We start from the raw sequence: 19,340 nt of genomic DNA on the forward strand, positions 1-19,340 counted from the left end.
TTACTAAAATCACCCGAAAACCTTTCTAATAGAAAAATTAAGAAATGTTAGATTATAAATGTGCAGTTGAGCTCATAATACATGAAGAAAGACCTTGAGGTGTCAGAAACAAAGAACTAAAATGTGCACCCCAGGCTGAGGTTGCAGCCGCCCAGTTAGTCAGGGGACAGGATATTTGCCCCAGTTAGTTGGAGGGTGCCACGTGTTAACATTTACACAAGGCCTGGTAATAAAGACTGCAGGGTGGGAAGATGACATAATATTTTGCCAGCAAATACAGCTTGGAAAGGTACTCAAATAGAACATCCTGAAATAAAAAAGTGATTAAATTAAAACCAAGAAATGAGTTCACCAGCAAATTATATGGATTTAAAGATAGAAACGGTAAACAGGACCAAAGACCTAAAGAACTCTGTGAGAATGGAGATGGGGAGATGACAGAAAGGCTAAGAAATGTGGGGTAATGATGTCAGCAACATTGCGGGTGGGGGGGGGGGTCCTCAGCCCTAACACCAATTTAACGATGACACAGGGAGAAATGCCTGTGTGGGTAGTCCAGAATCTGGGTAAGAAGTCCTCTGTTCAACAGAAACACAGAACCACAACTAGTCACACCAAAATGAGGGAAAAGAGCAATTTCACTTCAGCGGCATCATCCCATGCCCCAGGGTGGTGCGGCTCAGTGCCAGGAGATGTCATCTCAGCCCAGGCTTCCTCCGTGAATTGGAAAGAAGGAGTGAGCAAGGCATATTTCTTTTTTTAAGGTTTTTATTAATTTATTTGAGAGGTAGAGTTATAGACAGTGAGAGGGAGAAACAGAGAGAAAAGTCTTCCACTTGTTGGTTCATTCCCCAAATGGCTGCAATGGCTGGAGCTGTGCCAATCCGAAGCCAGGAGCCAGGTGCTTCTTCCCGGTCTCCCATGTGGGTGCAGGGGCTCAAACCATCTCCTACTGCTTTCCCAGGCCACAGCAAAGAGCTAGATTGGAAGAGGAGCAGTGGGGACTCAAACCAGCACCCACACGGGATGGCAGCACTGCAGGCGGAGGATTAACCTACTGTGCCACAGAGCCAGCCCCAAGCAAAGCATATTTCTGATGCTCCCAGTATTTCAGGGTGTTGCCCAGTGGATTTCTTTCTATCCCACCTCATCCACAGCACTGAGGGAACCGGCATAACATAAACACATGGGACGGCTGAAAACAAAGAAAAGGGGTGGCAAAGACTTTTTAGAGAAAACCCAAAGAGCAAAGGCAACATCAGCAAAATAAACAAATGAGATTATATCAAACCAAGCAAAGAAAACAATCAACAGAGTGAAGAAACAACCTAAAGGATAGAAAGAAGCTGTGAATCAGACTGTTTATTTGAAGATATTCAGAGAAGAAAAATAAATAAAAGGAAATGACAGAAGCGTGTGAAACTGATGGAACACCAAAAGAGCAAAAAAAATTTTTTCAAGATTTATTTAGTTATTTGAAAGAGTTACAGAGAGGAAGAGACAGAAAGAAAGATCTTCCATCTGCTGGTTCACTCCCCAAATGGCTGCAATGGCCAGAGCTGGGTCAGTCCAAAGTCAGGAGCCAGGAGCTTCTTCTGGGTCTTCCACGCGGAGGCAGGGGCCCAAACACTTGGGCCATCTTCTACTGCTTTCCTATGCACATTAGCAGGGAGCCAGATTGGAAGTGGAGCAGCCAGGACTTGAATCAGTGCCCCTATGGGATTCTAGCACTGCAGGCGGTGGCTTTACCCGCTATCCCCCAATGCAAGCCTCAAGGGCAAATATTTGAGTCACTGATGTTCAGGAGGGAGCAGAGAAAGATAAAGAGGTGGGGAGCTTATTTAAACAAAAAACAGCATAAAACTTTCTAAACGTGGAGGAAAATATAAATATCCAGGTACAGAAATGGCAAATGTCTCCAATCAGAGTCAATTCAGTGAGACTACCCCATGACACTTCTTAATCAAACTGTTAAAGATCAAACACAGAGGATCCTGAACGCAGCAAATCAAAATAAGCGAATTTCAACACACCTAGCAGCAAGCTTCTCTGCAGAAACCAGGCAGGTCAGGACAGAGTGAAATGCTACATTCAAATGTTGGGAGAGAAAAATCTGCCAACCAAGAAAGAACACTGCACACAGCAGAGGTGTCCTTCAGAAATGCAGAGAGAAAGAGGCTTTTCTGGGCAAAGAAAAGCCAGGGGAATCCACCACCAGCAGGCCCGCATCAGAAGAAATACAAAAGATAGTTGTTCAAGCTGAAGGAAGAAAATGCCAATGAGTCACACGGAAATATTCAGAAGTGTAATTCTCACTGGTGAAGGCAGGTCCACAGCCCAATCAGTATAACTTAAGACTGATGGAGGTATGTAAATCACATACATCTTTAGAAGAAGGTTAAAACACAAACTAGAAGAAGTTTTAGTAACTATTATAATCTGTTAAGGCATATGCAACAAAAAAAGATGTGAATTATTACATCAAAAATTCAAAACAGTGGGAGGAGGTAGAATTAAAGGGAAGAGTGGTTTGTTTAACTTTTTTTGATGATCAAAGTTAAGCTGTTATCTACTGAAAGTAACCTATAGCAGCTATAAGATGTTTTTTGTAAGCCTGGTAACCACAGAACAAAAACTTGTAATAGATATGTTAAAAAATAAAAACATCAAGAAATAAAACCATACTACTAGAAAAAATCACTTAACCACAAAGGAAGACAGTAAGCAAAGATCTACAAAACTGCAAAGCAATGAAATAACAGTAATAAGTCGTTACCTATCAATAATAATCTTGAGAATAAATGGGCCAGATTCTTCAACTAAAGGACACAGTGGATGAGTAGATTTAAAAATAAGAAGCAAAACTCACGTGTATGTTGCCTACAGCACATTCATTTCATTTGTACACACATTTATTAAAAATGAAAGAATGAAAGGAGATAGTTCACACAAACAGAAAACAAAGAATTAGCTATACTTCTATCAGATAAAATACACTTTAAGCAAAAACTATAAAAATGGACAAAGATCATTATATAATAATAAAGGGGCCAATGCACTAACAGGACATAACTATTGTGAATATAAATGCACTCGACATCAGACTACATAAGTATCAATAGATCTAACGGGAGCTTCCGCCCATGGTCACTGCCCTGGAGGCCAGGGAGTGAGGGAGGGAAAGGCACAGTCAGAAGATCACGTGATGCTGGAGTGGGAGGTGTATCTTGATGACTTTGGGGTGCTGGTTCCACAGCAGGGACAATTATGCAAAGCAAAGACTTACAGGAAAGACTTACCAGGGGAGAAATGAAAAATAAGATTTTATGTAAAAGTGTCCACCTTGATCTTGAAAGAAAACAAACCAACAGCAACCACAGCAACTGAGAAATCTTAAGCATAGAAAACAAAAACACAACTCCTTAAAGGGAGTGTGAAGAGTTGGGATCAACCACGAGAAAGATTTCTATCAAGTACATAAATTATGTTTTAGTCATCTTTTTCCTGTACCTGCATGAAAACCTGCCAATTTATTCTGGTTCCACATCTACTACCAGGGTAGCATTCTTATGTGTAACACACAGTTGTGATTTGTTATACCTAAAATATTAATAAATGTGCTGGTGGTATGACAAAGAATTACTAAAAGATAGACCTAAGAAGGCTGGTGCTGAGGCACAGTGGGTTAAAGCCCCGGTCTACATGCTGGCATTCCATATGGACTCTGGTTTAATCCCAGCTGCTCCACTTTCAATCCAGCTCTCTGCTGTGGTCTGGGAAAGCAGTAGAGGATGTCCCAAGTCCTTGGGCCCCTGCACATGCGGGAGACCCAGAAGAAGCTCCTGGCTCCTGGCTTCGGATCGGCGCAGCTCCGGCTGTTGCAACCATCTGGGGAATGAACCAGCGGATAGAAGACCTCTCTCTCTGCCTCTGCCTATCTGTAACTCTGCCTTTCAAATAAGTAAATAAATCTTAAAAAAAAAAAATAGACCTAAAGGGAAATAGAAATTGCAATATAATAATAGAGGGAACTTCAACACTCCCCTTCAAACAATAAACAGATCATCTGGACAGTCAACACAGACACATGAGATTAAAATTCCACCGTAGACCAAATGGACCTAACAGACATTTTAGAACATGCTAGGTAACAACTGCAAAATGTAGCTTCTTTTTAACTTCACCTGGTACATCCTCCAGAATAGAGTGCATGTTACACCACAAAATAAGCCTTTAAAAACACAGGAAAACTGAAATCATACCAAGTTTCCTTCCTGACCACAACGGTGTAAACTAGGAATCAATAACAAGAAGAATTTTGGAAAATACATGGGACATATTGGGACAAATAAAAACTGAAACACAACATATCAAAACTTATGGTAGATAACAAAAATAGTTCTAAGAAGTTAGTCTATAGTAATAAATACCTGCATCAAAAAGCAAAAAAAGTCTCAATTAAATAACCTAACATTGCACCTCATGGAACTCGAAAAAACTCAACTCTAAGTAGAAGGAAAGGAAAAAGACCAGAGCAGAAATAAATGAAATAGAGACTAGAAAAACAATACAAAGATCATCATCAGAAGGAACTGATCCTTTGAAAAAATAAAATTGACAAATCTTTAACTAGACTAGGAAAAAAGATTCAAGCAAATAAAATCAGAGATGCAAAAGGATATATTACAGCAGATATTTCTCTTTTTTTAGATTCTTTTATTTATTTGAAAGGCAGAGCTACAGAGAGGCAGAGGCAGAGAGAGAGAGAGGGAGGGAGAGAGAGAAAGAGAGGTCTTCCATCCACTGGTTCACTCCCCAAATAACCACAGTGGCTGGAGCTGGGCCAAACCGAAGCCAGGAGCTTCTACCAGGTCTTCCATGTGAGTGCAGGGTACAGGGGCCCAAGCACTTGGGCCATCTTCCACTGCTTTCCCAGGTGCATAAACAGGGCACTGAACTGGAAGTGGAACAGTCAGGACTCAAACCAACAACCATATGGGATGACAGCACTGTAGGTGGCAGTTTAACCCACTACGTCACAGCACCAGCCCCAGTAGGTATCTCATAAATATAAAGGAGCTGAGACTATTATGAGCAAGTATAAGATAATAAGTTGGATAGCCTAGAATAAAATTATAAACCCCTACCAGATGGAAAAGAAATGGACAAACAACCTACCGAAACTGAAAAATGAAGATTAGAAAATCCGAACAAACCAATAATGAGGAAAGAGAAGCATTAATAAATATCTCCCATCAAAGAAAAGCCCAGAATCTGATGGTTTTACAACTAAATTCTATCAAATGCAGATAGAACTAATAGCAAGCTATTCCAAAAAAAAACTAAAAATGAGGGAATACTTCCAATCTCATCTTATGAGGCCAGCATTATCCCGCTACCAAAACCAAGCAAGGACATATCAAAGTAGAAGACTACAAGGTAATACCCACAATTAACATAGATGCAAAAATCCTCAATGAAATACTAGCTACCCAAATTCAAGAGCACTTTTAAAAGATGATTCGCCAGGGACTGTGCTGTGGCTGAACTGGTTAAACCACCACCTACAACCTTGGCATCCCACATGGGCACCAGTTTGAGTCCTGGCAGCTCCACTTCTGATCCAGCTCCTAGATAATGCACCTGAGAACACAGTGGGAGATGGCTCAAGCCTCTGGGCCTCTCCATCCATGTGAGAGCCCTAGATGAAGCCCCCTGGCTTGTGCCTGGCCCAGCCCTGGCCACTGCAGCTATTTTCGGAGTGAACTAGCAAATGGAAAATCTCTCTGTCTCTCCTTTCTCTCTCTGTAATTCTGCCTTTCAAATCAATACAATAAAAAAATCAATCACTGTGGTCAAATGAGGTTCATCCAGGAATGCAAGGATGTTTAGCCCATTAACAAAATGAGGAACAAAAACCATTTCAATAGATGCCAAAAACACATTTGACAAAATTGTGTCAAAAGACTGAACAAATTCAGTACAGAAGGAACATATGTCAACACAATAAAGGTCATCTAGGACAAATGCACAGTTAACATCCTACTTCAAGGGGAGATGACAGCTTTGCCTGTAAGATTTGGAATAAGAATGCCTCCTTCAGCCACTTTTATTCAACATAGTACTAGAAGTCCTGACCAGAGCAAATTAGATGATAAAAAGAAATAAAGGGGATTCAAACTGGAAAGAAAGAAGTCAAAATGTCCCTGTTCTCAAAACACATAACCTTATATATAGAAAACCCTAGGCCGGCGCCACAGCTCAATAGGCTAATCCTCTGCCTGTGGCGCCGGCACACGGGGTTCTAGTCCCGGTCGGGGCGCCAGATTCTGTCCCGGTTGCCCCTCTTCCAGGCCAGCTCTCTGCTGTGGCCCGGGAGTGCAGTGGAGGATGGCCCAAAGTCCTTGGGCCCTGCACCCATGGGAGACCAGGAGAAGCACCTGGGTCCTGGCTTCAGATCGGCGCGGTGCGCCGGCCTCAGTGGGCCGGCTGCGGCAGCCTTTGGAGGGTGAACCAACGGCAAAGGAAGATCTTTCTCTGTCTGTCTCTCACTGTCCACTCTACCTGTCAAAAAAAAAAAAAGAAAAAGAAAAGAAAACCCTAAAGATACCACCAAATATTTTATTTAATAAATGAATTCAGTAAAGTTGCAAAATACAAGATGCACATACAAAAATCAGTAGCATTTCTATACATTAATGGTGAACTTCGTAAAAAAAGAAATTAAGAAAACATTTCATTTACAATAGCTAGGAAAAAATCAGTAATACACTTAACCAAAGAGGTAAAAGACATTTATATTAAAATTATAAAATACTGATGAAAGAGATTGAATAAAACACAAAAAATGGAAAGATATTCTATGTTCTTGTATTGGAAGAATAAATATTGTTAAAATATCCATATTGTCCCAGGTGATTTACAAATATTGCAATTCTTATCAAAATACCAAAGATATGCTTCACAGAAATAGAAAAAAACATACTAAAATTAGGGAGGTGCACTTGGCTTAGCAGTTAAGATGCCACTTGGGATACCCACGTCCCATGTCACACTTCCTGGATTTGCGTTCTGGCTCCACTGCCAATTTCAGATTCTTGATAATATGCACCCTGGGAGGAAGTGGCTGGTGGCTCAAGTACCTGGGTCTCTGCCACTCCTGTGGGAGACTTGGAAGGAGTTCCTAGCTCTTGGATTTGACCTGGTCCAGCCCTGGCTGTTGCAGGTATATGGGGAGTAGACCAACAGCTGAGACCTCACTCCCTCTCACCTTCCTTTTCGCTCTGTATCTCTGCCTTTCAATTCAATAAAAATAAATGAATAAAAGTTGGTTTTAATCATAAAATTAGGCTGGAACCACAAAAGACCCAGAGCAGCCAGAGCAGTCTAAGCAAAATGAACAAAACGGGAAGCAACATACTACCTGACTTAAAGTATACTACAAAGCTAAAGTAACCAAATCAGCATTGCACTGGCATTAAAACAGATGGACGGATCAATGGGACAGAACAGAGAGCCCAGAAATACATACATACATTTACAGCCATCTAATTTTTGACAAAGATGCCAAGAACACACCATGTGGTAAGGACAGTCTTTTAGTAAATGATGTCGGGAAAATGGGGTATCCCCATGCAGAACGAAATTAGACCCTAATCTCTCATCATATACAAAATATCAACTCCAAGTGGATTAAAGACTTAAATGTAAAACCTGAAACTATGAAACTGCTCAGAGAAAACATAGGAGAAAAGCTCTATGACACTGGTATGTCTTCAAAAACAAAGTCAACAAACCCTAAAACACAGAAATGTGATCACATCAAACTAAAAAGCACCTGTTCTTCAAGGGAAACAAACAAGAGTGGAGAGACCACCTACAGAATGGGAGAAAACATTAGCAAACTACAAATCTGATATGGGATCAATTTCTTAAATGTATGAGGAACTCAACTCAATAGAAGGAAAACACATAGCCCTATGTAAAACCGAGCAAATGGGGCCAGCATTGTGGCATTAACGGAAAAGCCACCAGCTGTGACCCAAACATACCATACAGGCACCGGTTTGTGGCCCAGCTGCTCCACTGCAGATCCAGCTGCCTGTTAGTATTTGGGACCCTGCCACCTACGTGCGAGACCTGGAAGAAGCTCCTGGCTCCTTCCTGGCCTTGGCCTGACTCAGCCCTGGCTGTTGCAGCCAGTTCAGGAGTGAAACGATATCTCTCTCTCTCTCTCTCTCTCTCTCTCTCTCTCTCTCTGTAACTCTGCCTTCCAAATAATAATAATAATAATAATAAAAGAATGAACACCAGACCTTCTCAAAGCCTTCCCCCTCAAAAATGAAGAGGGAAAACTTCTTAACTTATTACTTTATGAGACCGACATTGTTATCAAATTCAGGCAGAGACTCTACATGAAATGAAAACTATTCACCAATATCCTTATGAATATTGATGCAAAATTTTTCAGTAAAATACTAGCAAACAATTCTGTGGCATATTAAAGGGATTATACACCATGGCCAAGCAGAATTTATCCCCAGGATGGAAAGGTGGTCCAACATGTGAGAATATATCAATGTAATACCTCACAGTAACGAATGAAAACAAAAATACATGATCAGGATGCAGGAAAAACCATTTGAAAAAATCCAACTCCCTTTCACGATAAAAAAAAAATCAAAAATAAATTAATGACAGAAGGGAATTTCCTAGACATAATGAAGTCCACATATAAAAAATGCACATTTAGCCTCCAACATACTTAATGGTGAAAAGCTGAAGATTCTGCTCCTAAAATCAGGATGAAGAGAAAGAAGCTCTCATTCACTACTTCCACTCAATGTAGTTCTGGAATTTCTAGTTAGAGCAATTAGAAAAGAAAGGGAAATAAAAGGCACCCAAGCTAGAGACAAAGACATAAAAGTAGCTCTGTGCCTGGATGATATCATCTTACCTGTAGAAAGCCCTAGAATCACACACACACACACACACACACACACAGTTAAAGCTAAACAACTGAAACCAGCAAGATTGCAGGATACAAAATCAACACCCATAAATCCATTGTATCATGACATACCAGTAAAGAACAACCAGGAAAAGAAGTATGAATGCATTTACAGTAGCACATTTACAGTAGCAGTAGTAGGAATCAATTTAGTCAAGGAGGCAGAACTCTTGTACACTAAAAAGTACAAAACACCTTCCAATCCAATTACCTGTTAATGCGTCTGGGAAAGTAGCAGAAGATGGCCCAAGTGCTTGGGCCTCTGCCACACTCCATGGACAAACTAGACAGAGTTCCTGGCTCCTGGCTTCAGCTTTTCCTAGTCCTGGCCATTGTAGCCATTTGGAGTGAGCCAGCAGATGTAAGAAGTCTCCTCCCCATTCTCCTTCTCTCTCTGTAACTCTGCCTTTCAAATAAAGTTTAAAAAAAACTTATACAAAACTATAGAAATCAAAACTATACTATTTATGTGATAGGAATATTGACCAACAGATTAGAATAGAAAGCCCAACAACAAACCATCACATTGAATTTCTTTTTTTTTAACTGTTATTTAATGAATATAATTTCCAAAGTACAGCTTATGGATTACAATGGCTCCCCCCCATAACTTCCCTCCCACCCCCTGCTCTCTCTCCCCTTCCATTCGAATCAAGATTCATTTTCAATTATCTTTATATACAGAAGATCAGTTTAGTATATATTAAGTAAAGCTTTCGACAGTTTGCACCCACACAGAAACACAAAGTGAAAAATACTGTTTGAGTACTAGTTATAGCATTAAATCACAATGTACATCACATTAAGGACAGAGATCCTACATGAGGAGTAAGTGCTCAGTGACTCCTGTTGTTGACTTAACAAATTGACACTCTTGTAGCCTTTTGAGTTCGCCAACTCTGATCATATTTGGACAAGGTCATAGTCAAAGTGGAAGTTCTCTCCTCCCTTCAGAGCAAGGTACCTCCTTCTTTGATGACCTGTTCTTTCCACTGGGATCTCACTCACAGAGATCATTCATTTAGGTTTTGCTTTTTGTTTTGGTTTGGTTTTGTTTGCTTGGTTGGTTGGTTTTTTGCTAGAGTGTCTTGGCTTTCCATGCCTGAAATACTCTCCTGGGCTTTTCAGCCAGATCTGAATGCCTTATGGGCTGATTCTGAGGCCAGAGTGCTATTTAGGGCATCTGCCATTCTATGAGTCTGCTGTGTATCTCGCTTCCCATGTTGGATCGTTCTCTCCCTTTTTTATTCTATCAGTTAGTATTTGGAGACATTAGTCTTGTTTATGTGATCCCTTTGGCTCTTAGTCCTATCATTATGATCAATTGTGAACAGAAATACAGAAATTGATCACTTGGGCTAGTGAGATGGCATTGGTACATGCCACCTGGATGGGATTGAATTGGAATCCCCTGGTATGTTTCTAACCCTAGCATTTGGGTCAAGTCTGGTTGAGCATGTCCCAAACTATACATCTCTTCCCTCTCTTATTCCCACTCTTATATTTAACAGGGATCACTTTTCAGTTAAGTTTCAATACTTAAGAATAATTGTGTATTAATTACAGAATTCAACCAATAGTATTAAGTAGAACAAACAGAAAAAAATACTAAAAGGGATAAAGTATTAAGTTGTTCATTAACAGTCAGAGCAAGGGCTGATCAAGTCACCGTTTCTCATAGTGTCCATTTCACTTCAACAGATTTTCTTTTTGGTGCTCGGTTGGTTGTCAACAATCAAGGAGAACATATGATATTTGTCCCTTTGGGACTGGCTTAATTCACTCAGCATGATGTTTTCCAGATTCCTCCATTTTGTTGTGAATGACCGGGTTTCATTGTTTTTGACTGCTATATAGTATTCTATAGAGTACATATCCCATAATTTCTTTATCCAGTCTACTGTTGATGGGCATTTAGGTTGATTCCATGTCTTAGGTATTGTGAATTGAGCTGCAATTAACATTAAGGTGCAGACAGCTTTTTTGTTTGCCAATTTAATTTCCTTTTGGTAAATTCCAAGGAGTAGGATGGCTGGCTTGTATGGTAGGGTTATATTCAGGTTTCTGAGGAATCTCCAGACTGACTTCCATGGTAGCTTGACCAGTTTGCATTCCCACCAACAGTGGGTTAGTGTCCCTTTTTCCCCACATCCTCTCCAGCATCTGTTGTTGGTAGATTTCTGAATGTGAGCCATTCTAACTGGGGTGAGGTGAAACCTCATTGTGGTTTTGATTTGCATTTCCCTGATTGCTAGTGATCCTGAACATTTTTTCATGTACCTGTTGGCCATTTGGATTTCCTCTTTTGAAAAATGTCTATTGAGGTCCTTGGCCCATCTCTCAGAGTGGACAGTGAGAGAGAGAGAGACAGAGAGAAAGGTCTTCCTTTGTCATAGGTTCACCCTCCAATGGCCGCCGCGGCTGGCACACTGTGGCTGGTGCACTGCGCTGATCCGAAGCCAGGAGCCAGGTGCTTCTCCTGGTCTCCCATGTGGATGCAGGGCCCAAGCACTTGGGCCATAGCAGAGAGCTGGCCTGGAAGAGGGGCAACCGGGACAGAATCTGGCGCCCCGACCGGGACTAGAACACGGTGTGCCAGTAACGCAGGCGAAGGATTAGTCTATTGAGCCGCAGCACTGGCCACATTGAATTTCAAATGAAAAAAAAAAAATCTTTGTTATTTGAAAGGCAAGGAGACAGAAACAGAGATAGAGATTGAGAGAGAGAGAGAGAGTTCCCATTTGCTAGTTCACTCCCCAAATGCTCACAACAGCAGGGCTGGGCCAAAGCAAAGACAGGAGCCAGGAGCTCAATCCTGGTCTCCCCCGTGGGTTGCAGAAATTCAGCTATGTGAGTCATCATCTCCTACTGCTTCCTAGGGTGTGTATTAGCAGGAAGCTGGAATCAGGAGTGGAGCCAGGACTTGAACTCTGGCATTTAGATATGGAACTCAGGCTTCTTAACCAGTACATTAATGGCTAAACCAAATGTTTAGCCTCAACAAATTTCTGCAAGAGTGTCAAGACCACTGCATGGGGAGAAGAGAACCTTTTCACCAGCTGGTGCTAGGAAAACTGGATATCCACATGAAAAGAATCAGACTGGACCATTATCTTATGCCACATCAAAAAAAAAAAAATTAAAATGGGTCAAAGACCAAAATCCATAAAATTATTAGAAGAAAATAAAGAAGAATCTTTATGATTTAGATTTGGCAATAACTGATTTAATATGGCAACAAAACAAAGAAGCAAATAAACTGGACTTCATCAACAGTAAAATTTTTGGTGCATCAACAGATACAATCAAAAGAATGAAAAGAATTCGCAGACTGGGAGAAAATATTTATGAATCCTGTAACTAAGATATTGATACGGAGAATATACAAAGAATTCCTACAACTGAACAACAACAACAACAAAAAAAACTGAAGTAAAATGAGCAAAGTTTAAAACTATATATGTAAGCTGGCGCCGCAGCTCATTAGGCTAATCCTCCGCCTTGCGGCGCCGGCACACCGGGTTCTAGTCCCGGTCGGGGCGCCGGATTCTGTCCCAGTTGCCCCCCTTCCAGGCCAGCTCTCTGCTGTGGCCAGGGAGTGCAGTGGAGGATGGCCCAGGTGCTTGGGCCCTGCACCCCATGGGAGACCAGGAGAAGCACCTGGCTCCTGCCATTGGATCAGCGCCATGAGCCAGCCACAGTGTGCTGGCTGCGGCGGCCACTGTAGGGTGAGCCAACAGCAAAAGGAAGACCTTTCTCTCTCTCTCTCTCTCTCATTGTCCACTCTGCCTGTCAAAAAAAAAAAAAAACTATATATGTGAAATACAAAAAAAATTATTTCAAAGTAAAAGAAGGAAAAAGGAGGTTTGAGGGAAAGATAAAAGGAAGCAATTATGGCTACCTTCTTAGAATTATATCTATGAAATACATGAAATCCATTATCTTTATACTAATAAAATCTTTTTTCTATTTATTTTTAATTTTGATTTAAGTTATACAAGTTTCATGTTTTTCATATATACAGATTTAGGAACATACTGACACTTCCCCCCACCACCACACTCCATCCCTTCCTACTCCTCCCTCTCTCATTCCCACTCTAAATTTTTACAAAGATCTATTTTCAGTTTCCTTAATGATCATATAGTTAACCCTACACTTAGTGAAAGAGTTCAACAAGTAGTATCAAGAAAAAAACTAAAACTCAATGGAAGAGACAAGGACTATAAACAATCCAGTCATAGAATCTCAAAATGTCTATTTCACTCCAATACAGTGCATGTCAGGTACTCTATTAGTTACCTCGGATCAGGGAAGACACATAATATCTGTCTTTTGGGAACTGGCTTATTTCACTAAGTATAATGGTTTCCAGTGCATCCATCTTGTTGCAAAAGACAGGATTTTATTTTATTTTTTTTACAGCTGAGTAGTACTCCAGAGTGTATATATACCATAATTTCTTTATCCAGTCAACAGTTGATGGACATCTGGGTTGATTTCATATCTGAGCTATTGTGAATTGTGCTGCAATGAACATGGGGCTACAGATAACTCTTTTATAAAAAAAAACTATTTTTATTTATTTGAAAGTTAGAGTTACACAGAGAGAGAAGGAGAGGCAGAGAGAGAGAGACAGAGAGACAGAGGGAGACTGAGAAAGAGAGCGAGGTCTACCATCTGCTGGTTCACTCCCCAATTGGCCGCAATGGCCAGAGCTGAGCCGATCTGAAGCCAGGCTTCTTCTAGGTCTCTCATGTGAGTGCAGGGGCTCAAGAACTTTGAACATCTTCTAGTGCTTTCCCAGGCCACAGCAGAGAGCTGGATCAGAAGTGGAGCAGCCGGGACTCAAACTGACGCCCATATGGGATGCTGGCACTGCAGGCAGCAGCTTTACCCTCTAGGCCACAGCACTGGCCCCCAAATGACTGTTTCATATGCTGATTTCATCTCCTTTGTGTAAATTCCCAGGAGTAGGATGACTGGGGCATAAGGTCTACATTCAAATTTCTGAGGTATCTCCATACTGTCTTCCATAGTGGCTGCACCAGTTTACATTCCCACCAACAGTGGATTAGGGCTGGTTCAAGTTCCAGCTATTCTACTTCAAATTCAACTTCCTGCTAATGTGCCTGCGAAAGCAGCAGGGGATGGCCCAAGTCCTTGGGCCACTGGACCCACGGGGGAGACCCTGAGGAAGCTTCTGGATCCTGGCTTTGGTCTGGCCCAGCCCTGGCCATTGCAGCCATTTGGGGAGTGAACCAGAGGATGGAGGATCTCTCTCTCTCTCTCTCTCTCTACCCCTCTCAAAATCTGCCTCTACCTCTCTGTAAGTCTGCCTTTCAAATAATTAAATACACCTTTAAAAATAATTAAAATTTTAAAAAGTGTGACAAAATTAACCCTCATAAGTTGTTGGTGGACATTTAAAATGGTGTAACCAATATGGAAAAAAAAAGTTTGGCAATTCCTCAGTTAAGCATAGAATTTCCCTATGATACAGAAATACCACTCCTAGATTTATACTCAAAAGAACTGGAAGGAGGATTCAAGAAGATACGTGTGCACCAATGTTCATAGAAGCTTTATTCACAATAGTCAGAAGGTGGAACAACACAAGAGTTCGACAGAGGAATGCATAAATACAATGTGGTCTAAATTTACAATGGAATATTAGTCATGAAAAGGAATGAATTTCTGATACAAGCTATAGCTAGGATGAATCTTTAAAAAAAATTGATGCTAAGTGAAATAAGCCAAATACAAAAGGAAAAATATGTGTCCTTCTGTTTAACATGTCTAGAATAGGAAGAACGTAGAGGCTACCAAGAGATGGGAGTCTGAGGTTAGTGCTAAGTGGGTATGGAGTTTCTGTTTGAGATCTAGAAATAGATGGTGATGATGGCAGGATAGCCTTGTATGTACTTATCACCACTGAGTTCTAAACTTAAAAATGGTTCAAATGGTACATTTCAAGTTCTGTATTTTTACATTCAATAAAATCTCACGTTCAATTTTAGTCAAAAAACAACAAAAGTGAACAGAGCTGACAGGAGACACAGACAAGCCCACAGCCGTAGCTGGGAACTGACAAGTTCCACGCTCAGCACTGGTAAAACCACTAGGCAGGGCGTCAGCAAGGCCCTGAAAATCTGAGCCACTGGAGCACGTGACTGGAGAGCTCACCCTGCAGAAACAGACCACGCGTCCTCTAAGCATCTGTACAGCACCCACCGAGGCACACGAGATCCGTGCTACCAAACAAGCCTCAGCAGTTATATGTAGGGAAACCTGGTAGAGGCTTATCCCACAACGGTATCAACAGGTAAATCCCTAACAGAAAGAAAACAGAAACAACACACTTCTATATAACCCAGGGGTGAAAGAGGAAATTTTAAAAAAATCCACAGAACTGAGTGAAGATAAAGATAGATCAGCAGGTTAGGCCTCCACCTACAGTGCCAGCATACCATATGGGCGCCAGTTCAAGACCTGGCTGCCCCACTTCCAATCCAGCTCCCTGCTAATGCACCTGGGAAAGCAGCAGAAGATGGCCCAAGTGCTTGGGCCTCTACACCCATGTGGCAGACCTGGAAGAAGTTCCTGGCTCCTGGCTTTGGATCAGCCCATCTCCGGCTGTTGTGGCCATTTGGGGAGTGAACCAGCAGATGGAAGATTGATATCTCTCTCTCCAATCACCCCTACCCCACTCCATATCTCTGCCTTTCAAATAAATAAAGAAATCTTTGGAGAAAAAAAAAAAGAAAGAAAAACTAATACACTTAAAAAAAAAAACAAAGCACTGAAACAAAAACTTGGTTCTTCCACAACAAGCAATGAAGTGAACAAATCTCTATTAAAACTGACAAAAATGGGCCGGCGCCACGGCTCACTAGGCTAATTCTCCGCCTGGCGGCGCCGGCACACCGAGTTCTAGTCCCGGTCGGGGCACTGGATTCTGTCCCGGTTGCCCCTCTTCCAGGCCAGCTCTCTGCTGTGGCCAGGGAGTGCAGTGGAGGATGGCCCAAGTGCTTGGGCCCTGCACCCCATGGGAGACCAGGTTAAGTACCTGGCTCCTGCCATCGGATCAGCGGGGTGCGCCGGCCACAGCGCGCCGGCCGCAGCGGCCATTGGAGGGTGAACCAACGGCAAAGGAAGACCTTTCTCTCTGTCTCTTTCTCTCTCACTGTCCACTCTGCCTGTCAAAAAAAAAAAAAAATGAAAAAAATGAAGAGAGAAGACAGAGTACCCTTGTCAGGAATGACGCAGAGCTGGGCCCATGGCTCTAAGCCCCTGCACAGATAATAAGGGAGTATCTGTCCCTACAGTTTTATACTCACCACTTAGAAGAAACAGATCCTGAGGCTGGGGTTGTGGTGCAGCGGGTTAAGCCACTGTCTGCAACGCTGGCATCCCATATGGGCGCCAGATCAAGTTCCGGCTGCTTCACTTCCAATCCAGCTCTCTGCTATGGCCTAGGAAAGCAGTGGAGGATGGCCCAATTTCCACGTGGGAGACTGGGAAGTAGCCCCTGGCTCCCAGTTTTGGTCTGGCCAAGCTCCCCGGCTGTTGTGCCCATTTGGAGAGTGAACCAGCAGATGGAAGACCTCTCTCTCTCCACCCCTACCCCTACCCCCTGCCCCACCTCTGCCTCTCCCTCTCTGTAACTCCACCTTTCAAATAAATGAATAAATAAGTCTTTAAAAAAAAAAAAGAAAAGAGGTGTCGACGCTGAAGCACAGTGGGTTAAAGCACTGGCCTGCAGTGCTGGCATCCCATATGGGCACCGGTTCTAGTCCCGACTGCTCCTCTTCTGATCCAGCTCTCTGTTGTGGCCTGGGAAAGCAGTAGAAGATGGCCTAAGTGTTTGGGCTCCTGCACCCACGTGGGAGACCTGGAAGAAGCTCCTGGCTCCCGGCTTCGGATCAGCGCACCTTCAGCCATTGAGGCCATCTGGGGAGTGAACCAGTGGATGGAAGACCTCTCTGTGTCTCTACCTCTCTCTGTAACTCTTTCAAATAAATAAAAGAAAATCTTTTAAAAAAATAAATACGGGGCCAACACTGTGGTGCAGCAGACTAATGCCCTGGCCTGAAGCGCCAGCAACCCATATGGGCACCATTTCTAGTCCCGGCTGCTCCACTTTTTTTTTTTTTTTTTTTTTTTTTGACAGGCAGAGTGAACAGTGAGAGAGAGAGACAGAGAGAAAGGTCTTCCTTTGCCGTTGGTTCACCCTTCAATGGCCGCCGCAGCCGGCGCGCTGTGGCCGGCGCACCGCGTTGATCCGATGGCAGAAGCCAGGTACTTATCCTGGTCTCCCATGGGGTGCAGGGCCCAAGCACTTGGGCCATCCTCCACTGCACTCCCTGGCCACAGCAGAGAGCTGGCCTGGAAGAGGGGCAACCGGGACAGAATCCAGTGCCCCGACCGGGACTAGAACCCAGTGTGCCGGCGCCGCAAGGCGGAGGATTAGCCTAGTGAGCCGCGGCGCCGGCCCTGCTCCACTTCTGATCCAGCTCTCTGCTATGGCCTGGGAAAGCTGTGGAGGATGGCCCAAGTCCTTCAGCCCTGCACCCGCGTGGGAGACTGGGAAAAGCTCCTGGCTCCTGGCTTCAGATTGGCGCACTCCAGCGATTGCAGCCAATTGGGGAGTGAACCAGTGGATGGAAGACCTCTCTCTCTCTCTCTCTGCCTCTCCTTCTCTCTGTAACTCTTTCAAATAAATAAAAATCTTTAAAAAAATAAATAAAATTTTAAAAAAAGGAGAGACACTGCCTACACCCTACAGTTGATTGCCAGCAGGTGCCCCAGGGCTTGCTCACCCACACATCTCACACACTCCCACAGGTGCCATCCCCAAACCACTTCTCTAAGTCCTCAGTCCCCACAGGGCCCCATCCCAGAGCCACTCTTACCCAGCACGGCATGCCCCTCCCCCTCTGCCAGCTGTCCACCCGGGGCCTGTGCACCGCCTGGAAATCCAGCTTAACACCCACCTCACCCCCTCCCCAGCATCCTCCCCATAGCCTCACCCAGGGCTCTGCTGAGCATCCATGGAGAGCCGTTGCTGGTATTTGTGTTGGCTTTGTGATCAGGGACCCTGCCCGCCCTACTCAGCCCTCTGCAGCACTACATGCACACATGGACTCTGGTCTTGAACTCAGAAGCCTCAGCATCAATGCAGTGGGACAGGGCAGGAAAAGGAGGCCCAATTACAGGGTCTGAGCCTGGATGGAGGATCCTGGGGGAGGGGTCTCCTGGGAGCCCTCACCAGGACTCACAGAGGGGCCCAGAGCAAAGAGGTTGGAGAAGCCTTGGGGGCAACACGAGCCAGCAGCAACTTGACAGGGGTAGGAGTCTGCAGTGCCCTCCAATCCTTCATCACCTGCTACATGGTATCATGCAGCTGCCCTGGCCGCCACCCCGTGTGACACTAACCCTGGGCAGCCAGGAAAGGCCAGGCCACCGCGCTTGTCTTGATGGAGCTCAGCATGACCTTCAGTAAGTCCTGTGTCCCGCAGGACCTCGTCCATCTGCAGTCACTTGTCACCTAGGAATACCCACAGCAGAAAGGACACCTCTCGTCCAGGGAGCCTTTCTCATGCCCAAGGCTCACGTCCAGGGCCAAGGAGCACCTTGCACAGCCTGGGTCTGTGACTCCCGCGCAGAGGGCAAGGACCCAGGCAGAGAATGGGCAATCAGACCCACTCTCTGGGCCAAGCACTTCCTCCCCTTCCATGCTGGGTCCCAAAACTTGAACAGGCAGCCTTGGGAGAGACAGCAGGGGCCAGACGGGCCCAGGAGGAGGGTGACAAGGATATTCCTGGGGCTGCTCTGACACCCAGTGGCAGCTCTCAGAACCAGGGGCTGCAAGGAGGAAGTGCAGGGGAGTGGGAGCGAGGGCAGGGGGGGAGAGGGAGGGAGACGCAGGAAGGGAGGGAGTCTGCTCCAGGCTAGAGGTTCTCAGGCGTGAGGACTGAGTCGCTGTTTCAGGAGGTTGGGGCCTGGAGGAGAACCTGCTTTTCTTTCTAGTAGGCTTCCAGGGACCGCTGTGCAGCTAATCTGCAAAGGCCCAAGTCTGAGGGTTCTGGAAGCCAGGACCAGGTAAGACAGGCTGCACAGGGGGGCTGGGGAATCGCAGGCTCAGGCCCACCCTAGGTCCTCTGGGCCGAAGTTCCAGAAATATGCACTACTGACCAGCTCCTGGACACTGGAGTTTGGACCTCGATATTCCCAAGCATTTGGCCAGGCGACTGAGCCACTCAGATGAGAAAAAGGTGGCAGGTGTTCGCTTCCCATAGGTCCCAGAGCCAGCAGCCACCCCAGGTGT

This window comes from Oryctolagus cuniculus, chromosome 3 (assembly GCF_964237555.1).
Source record: "Oryctolagus cuniculus chromosome 3, mOryCun1.1, whole genome shotgun sequence".
NCBI classification, from domain to species: Eukaryota; Metazoa; Chordata; class Mammalia; order Lagomorpha; family Leporidae; genus Oryctolagus; species Oryctolagus cuniculus.